The sequence below is a fragment of the Euphorbia lathyris genome, chromosome 9, assembly GCF_963576675.1.
Source record: "Euphorbia lathyris chromosome 9, ddEupLath1.1, whole genome shotgun sequence".
In the NCBI taxonomy this organism is placed as follows: Eukaryota; Viridiplantae; Streptophyta; class Magnoliopsida; order Malpighiales; family Euphorbiaceae; genus Euphorbia; species Euphorbia lathyris.
Window position 1 is genome coordinate 2,746,326 of NC_088918.1, and position 7,282 is coordinate 2,753,607.

General features: G+C 38.1%; 1 long non-coding RNA gene across 2 annotated transcripts; it reads left to right on the forward strand.

Moving 5' to 3' along the window:
• Positions 1-2,192: 2,192 nt before the first annotated feature.
• Positions 2,193-5,028, forward strand: LOC136205283 (uncharacterized). Of its 2 annotated transcripts, XR_010675881.1 has the most exons (7): positions 2,193-2,554; positions 2,979-3,015; positions 3,440-3,589; positions 3,791-3,975; positions 4,070-4,137; positions 4,468-4,665; positions 4,787-5,028. It is a non-coding gene; the product is annotated as an uncharacterized lncRNA (long non-coding RNA). The 2 variants fall into 2 exon arrangements; XR_010675880.1 differs by lacking the exon at positions 4,787-5,028 and having other exon boundaries at positions 4,468-4,735.
• The last annotated feature ends 2,254 nt before the right edge of the window (positions 5,029-7,282 follow it).

Below are 7,282 nucleotides of genomic sequence, written 5' to 3' on the forward strand. Positions count from 1 at the left end.
CTATTTCGTGTCCTTATGCAGGTAGGAAGTCGTGGGGCCGGTCGTGGAGTCGTAGGGGCGGAATGGGTCTTTTTGACCAATTCCCGCAGGTCTGCTCGCCGAGCAGGGCGAGCTGCTCGGCGAGCAGGCTCCCTGCTCGCCCGAGCAGGCCTCTGAGGGCCTGCTCGGCGAGCAGGCACAGCCTGCTCGACGAGCTGGCCTACGAAGGCCAGCTCGCCCGAGCTGGCCTAAATGGGCCAATTCATCGAGCAGTCTTGCCCGGCACGCCTCTGCGCGGTCGCTGAATGCCAAAAGTGTGTTTTTTCGCCCGAACTTATCCTGCGCATGCACAAAAACTCCAGATAGCATTAGTCCAAAGGCTAAATTGACCCTCCAATCGCTTATTTTGAGCAAACGCTTCGTTTGGTGCGACTTTTGACTGATCAATTAGCTTCAAAAGATAACGGAATTATAATATGCATGCCATTTTGGCCGTATTTGCCTAAAATTGATCATAAAACGAGCCTAAACAACGAAAAGTAAATAAGACATTTCTAATTTCTAACTAACTCACACAAAAGCATTTAAATGCGAGAATTGCTCGCTTATTAGCTAAATAACGCTAAAAACCGTCCTAAAACCGTAGCCAAAGATAGGCATTTTTGACCCCTATCAAACCTCCTCGCACTTAAAATTTTACTTGTCCCCAAGTAAACTAAAAAAAACTAAACCCGCAATCACAAGCAAGCTAGAAAACCTCCCGGTTTGACTAGGTGCTTGACACAATTTCGAGCATCTATAATTACATGCATTTGGAAATACAAAGTAGAGACACGATATCCAAAAGCCGCATTTCAATTATCATAGGTCATATGTTTTAAGAAAAAGGACACATGTTCAATTAAACGAGCTTGAGGGGATCACTAAGTAAAACACCTCACCATAGGTAGTTCACTCATTTCACACAATTTTGGTGGCTAAAGTGTTTACTCTCGGCTTATGTTCTTGCTTAGGATTACGTTGATTTTGCACGTTCATCCGAGTTCCTCTACTATGCTATATGACTCCAATGATATCAAAAACAGCCTCGAATTGGGGTTGTAATGTGGTTAGCAGAGGGTTAAAGGTACAACAAGGGTTAATAGTTCTAGAGCTAGAAAAACAAAGTTAAAATGGCTTTAGCAAATATGAAGTGACTGAGCTTTTTATTCATTTTTTTTTTCTTGAGACATTCTGATTTTATGAACTGGGGAATGAAGTTCTCCCCTTTTTGTTCGTCTCTTTTCTTTTTCTATTCCTTTTTCCTCTTTTTTTTTTAATAGTGATGCTCATTCACCTCTTAGCCTTTTAGCTTGCTACTAGAATGCCATAATCAAAGAAAAAGCGCTAGAAGAAAATAAGGCTCAATATGAGCTTTGCAAAAACTTGGGTTAGGTAACAAACTAAGTGATAGTTTGCAAAAATTGGCTTAGAACGAAAGAAAATATACAAGATACAAAATACAGGCTCAAAGGGGCTTCCTAGAGTAGATGAAAAAGAGAAAATAAGGTAAAGAAAAGGTTAATTCTAATGAGGTTAATTCATCGTTTAACATCTCAAATCATCGCATGTAGGTTCAACTCAGTATTAGGTGCAAAATCTGTAATCTTTCCACAAGTCAAAGAATTCACACAAAAATGTCAAGAAAAAGAGCTTTTTGATGTTCGCTCTTGCACTATATAGAAATGCTCACTTGTATTGCACCTCTTGTGTCGCACTTAAAGATAAAGCGACACAATAGAGTAACTAGTGTCGCACGTTCTGTAAACGCGACACAACTAAGTATTTTGTGTCATCACTTGTGTCATGCTTTAAGAGCGTGCGTCACAAACGTGTTACTTCTTGTATCGCATGTCTTACAGTGTGACACAAGAGCAAACTTGTGACGCGCCTTTACCAAAGCGACACAAGGAGTGTGTTATCTTTACAAAAACTTCAGATTTTAATCGTTTGTTTATTGTATTAACAATTCTAAATAGGCATATAGTTCACATTGGCCCTAAACTATATCTTGAAAATAGATTAAGGACTTGATTGGTGATTTTAATTGTTTAGGGACCTAATTGATTTTCAAGGTATAATTTAAGGGCCTATATGAGCTTTATGCCTTCTAAATAACTTAATAAAAAATAAAAAATAAAAAACATCTAATTAGACCTAATTTTGTATCAGAACCCATCTATCTATCTCCCCCAACCCAAACGACGAAGAAGAAAAGGGGCGATTCTTCTTTCTCTCGCCGGCCATCTCCTACCTCCGCCTGTGTTAGTCGCCTACCGACACCTGCGTTCGTCGCCTGCCTCCGCCTGCGCCCGTTGTCTGCCTTCGCCTCCGCCCATCGATCTATGAATAACTCAGGCTATTTGCGTTCACTCCTCTCTAGACTTCTTTTGCGATCTCCCTCTTTTTTCTCCTCTGCTTTATGCTGAAATCCTAGAGGTTCCAATGGTGCTGGTGATGCTTAACCAAACAACGATGATGGTTCTTCCTCTATCGATCAGTTCTTCCTCCATCGATCAGTTCTATTTCACTAAAGGTAAATATCTCCAAAGAGGTGCAGTGTCTACTGATTTAAGTTTGGTGAACTCATAGGCGTTATTTTGATAGACAATTGAGCATATTGATAGTCGATCTTTATCGAGATTATACTTTGTCCTGTTCTGTTTAATGTAATATCGAGTCCATTGAGTATTGCATTGATGTTTGTTGTGCGTGTTTGTGATTGTTTAAGGTGAGAAGTGGAGGGAGTTAGGTTTTAGCTAGTGTCAAGGTTGGTAGACTAAATCGATTTTATGCAAGTTCAGTTGCTAGTAATGATGAAGATGGAACTGGTCATTGTCATCAAATAGTGATATCTTCTTTGATTTATTTCATGGATTTTATTTATGTTTAGCAATGATTTTGTATTTTTTTAGTATAAACGTGAAGGAATTCTCTAAAGCATTTTCAAATTTCAACAGGGCAGAGTAGCAAAGTCTCCAGGACCTCTTCATTCAGGTATTTGTTGTCTATCTAGTGAAAATTTGGTATAATTGCTTGTCATACAATATTTTATAGCAAATGTTCTTGAAATGGAACCAATGACAGTTAGATATTTGGGTCTTGAACTATAAGCTTGAGCTTTTAGTTCAAATGGCTCAATGACACTAGTAAAGTTAACAGCAGTTATATTATATAAATTGATATCTTCTATGTGAATTTGACATGGAAAATCGTGTTATCCCATCATGTTGTTATGCGTCCATAGTGTGGCATGACACATGAATCATGACCAACGTGTTGTTTACATCTTGCTGTATTCATCAATGTTAGCTTGATTACATTTTCATGTTTTAAGAAGTTCTTTTTGTCCTGTTTGAGTTTGACTGTTCTTTTTGTCCTTTTTGTGGTAATGCATTTTTATGGACTTTTTAATTGGCAGTACACCCCTGCTATTGATATCTGGAGCATCGGATGTATATTTGCCGAGTTGCTAACTGGGAAACCGTTGTTTCCTGGAAAAAATGTAGTGTATGAATTGGATATCATAACATATTTGCTTGGCACTCCCTCAGCAGAGTCCATTGCACGGGTTTGTCACTCTCTCTTTCTCATTTGCTATTGGAGAAGCTTTATGGTGTTGAAAAAGCTCATCTAAATTTCTGGAACAATCGATTTAATGTTAAGCCTAGCTCTGATCTCATTTTGCAATTTTAGGTAGCTAGTTTCATTAATTTAGCTTAACTAATTGTGTTGTTGTTGGTGATACGTAACGTATCTAAAACACTTACAGTTCCTAAGGGAGAAAAGATTCAAACAGACGATAGAAGCAGGAGAATAAAAGAAGATGACCAAGTTAGATATGAGGTAGCCACAGCTGCATTAAAGAGGAGTGTTCACTTGTTTTGTGCGTTGCAGGCTAGCGATGGCCATTGGTGTGCTGAAAACTCAGAGCCTATGTTTTTTGTACCTCCTATGGTATGGTATATGCTCATTCTCATTCTCGTTTGTTTTTCTCTGATTCCTGTGCATATATTGGATTGGATTGCTAGTATTTTGTCTTTACATACAGGCCATCTTCATACTGTATTTACTAGAGAGCATTACAAAGAGATCCTTCGTTACATATAATGCCATCAGGTACGTTTTTCACTTCTTTCCATCAAATTTCTACCTAATTAATTAATTGTGATATATACGGTTTCCATGTGATTATTTTCATATGTTATCATATCCTATCCTTTTTATTTAAGGAACTATATGGCCACGTCAAATACCTATTTATGTCCTTAATTAATTGAGAATATGACATATATATAAATACAAAAATACAAAATGAAATTGTGTCAAAATGAGAATGGTTTTTAATTTTTGGTTATATGATAACAAAATAAGAAAAATTATTGGGTTGCAAATTATATATGTTTGTGTATGGAATTATTCTTTCTAAATAAGTGATTGTAATTGTAGAACGAAGATGGAGGATGGGGATTGCACATAGAAGGAAATAGTATGATGTTTAGTACAATATTAAATTATATATGTATGAGAATACTTGGAGAAGGACCAGACGGTGGAATTCAAAATGCTTGTGAAAGAGCTCGTAAATGGATTCTTGATCATGGTGGAGCAACTTCTATTAGCTCTTGGGGAAAGACTTGGCTATCTGTAACCTTTTCTTTCTTTCTTTTATTTAACACCATAAATTATCAATTATATCCACATTAATTTTCCTTCAGCAGAGTCCGATTCCTTTTCTCTTCTAAATGATATTTTCCTTTTCCTCTAGGGAGCGCATCTGCTCAGCAGATGAAACTGATATCGCCGTCATTAAGCGATCTGCAAAGTCGGTTACACTTAAACTGATATTTGCTTAAGTGTTTTTTTGGAAGTTGTTAGTGTTTGTTCATCTTCCTAGTTTTTTTTGTTACAAACTTGAATATGACAAGTTGAATTAATTGTTATATACAACTATTTCTTAGAAAAATTAAGTTGTGATTATATTTTGAATATGTATGTATTTATGCAATGTGGTACTTGTAGTTTTATTGTGTATGTTTTATAATATCATGTAGATTCAAGTAAATTTTGATTATCAAATTTTACGCTGGATGCTGGAAAATTTTGTAATTTTTTTTCAAAAAAAATCAATATTTTGTGTCGCGTGTGGTGAAGGAGCGATACAAAGTGTACCAGATTAACTCGGGAGCTTGTGTCGCACCCTTGGAGTGCGTCACAAGAAGTATTGCTCTATTGTATCGCGCCCGTGTGATAAATGACACAACAGATGAGTAGCTTGTGTCGCTCTCAAGAGCGATGCAAAGTTCTTGTGTCACACCCTGTTGTGTCGCATAAAAGTGCGACGCAACAACATAAAAAAGTGCGACACAAGTAAGCATTTTTGTACTAGTGTTAGACTCAAATTCAACTCACAGTTCTTGGGTTTCAAATTTGTGCTTACTAGTTCTCCCCAAACTCGAGTTTAATATCACATGCCTTCAATTCTTAAGTTATCTACCTAAGTAATGATTTTAGCATTTCTTCAAAAGTAGGGTCTAAATGCAAACTTTAGCTCATGCTTTTACAGATACAAGGATTGTGTCCTACACCTAAACTAGTTGTCATGCAATCTTCGATTCGGTTCTCAGCCCTCAAGGACAAATAACGAAGTTTAGATTCGAAGGAGGTTCACGGTTTTAGGTCCTAAACATGCAAAAACATAAATAAAACCCGAAAACATTTAAACTAAACTAGACACGACGCAACAAAAATTTAAAAATTATACAAATTTTTGTAAGTTTGTCTACCCCTCCTTCTCGCACTTAAATCATGCAATAAGTTCCAACATTGCATATAAAACAATAAAACACATGTGAAAGAAGTTAGGGTGGAGAAGACAACTTACTAACCAAAGTTAAAAACAGAAATCTATAATTGAATTAAAAAGAAAAACAAACCTAGAAAAATTTTAATCCAAACTTGGGTTGCCTCCTAAGAAGCGCTACTTTATAGTCGGTTAGCTCGACATGGAGTTCCTTCCTAGGTGTAAGCTTCTACTCGCGGTTGTGGAGGAAGGCCGATCTTAGGGATAAGTGTACCCCGTCGTTATCAAGTAATAAAATTCTGGAAAAGTCCAGGTATCGTCCACAGGATTTATTTCTGCAAGTATCAAGCTACTTGGTCTCAGGTGTTATCTAGGCTTTGGGGGTTTTGAGTTTGATTTTGCTTAAGTTAATCTACTCCTAGGTTGAATTATACTACTCCTAGCTAAAATGTCTAATTCTAGCTAAGTTATTCTACGCCTAATTAAGCTACTCTACCCCTAATTAAGTTAAACTACTCCTAGGTGATCTTTTACCAATGTAATTATCCGAAGGAACATGAAGGGATACGATGATAATGAAAATAGATTGTTTAGACAACGGAATTAAAACCTAATCTAAGTCTCTTGTGTCCGAGGCGATTAACCCTACCTATCCTCCTGAGGTCCCTAGTTCGTGATTCCCTTGTAAGGCCGAAACTAGCTCTAAGGCTCAGCAATTTGGGCTTAATCTTCTATAGGGTCGTCAATCCTATAGGCACTGACTAGGTCAGATTCAGCTCGCAATATGTGTCAACTTAATTTTGGGATTATCGAATGAGTTAAACCAATCAGACAAAGCGTAAGACAAAGATTAAAGCATTAAAACAATTGAATAAACAAAACTATAATATATATCAAAGATGAAAGTATTGTCACGAAGATACAATGAGCCTAGGATTCATAGCATGGATCAGAGGCTAGACATAATATAAAAGAAGAAAAATCCCTTTCAGGGAACCTGTCTACCAATGCAGGCGTCTTCCTAGGACTTAAGGATGGAGCTTGAGCAATCCTCGGTGAGCGGAGCTTCGGAGGTGTCTTCAATGGAGGTTTGAAGGATATGGAGGAGGTGGAGAGGATTTCTCAAGGTGAAAGCTAAGAAAATTACAAAGATAAAAGATGTCTAATTTACATTGGAAAAATCCTATTTATAGGCGCGGCTCGGGCCCTTTTCTTAACCTATTTCGTGTCCTTATGCAGGTAGGAAGTCGTGGGGCCGGTCGTGGAGTCGTGGGGGCGGAATTGGTCTTTTTGACCAATTCTCGCAGGTTTGCTCACCGAGCAGGGCGAGCTACTCGACGAGCAGGCACTGCTCGTCGCGAGCAGGCTCCCTGCTCGCCTGAGCAGGCCTCTGAGGGCCTGCTCGGCGAGCTGGCCTAAATGGGCCAGTTCATCGAGCGGTCTTGCCCGGCACGCCTCTAC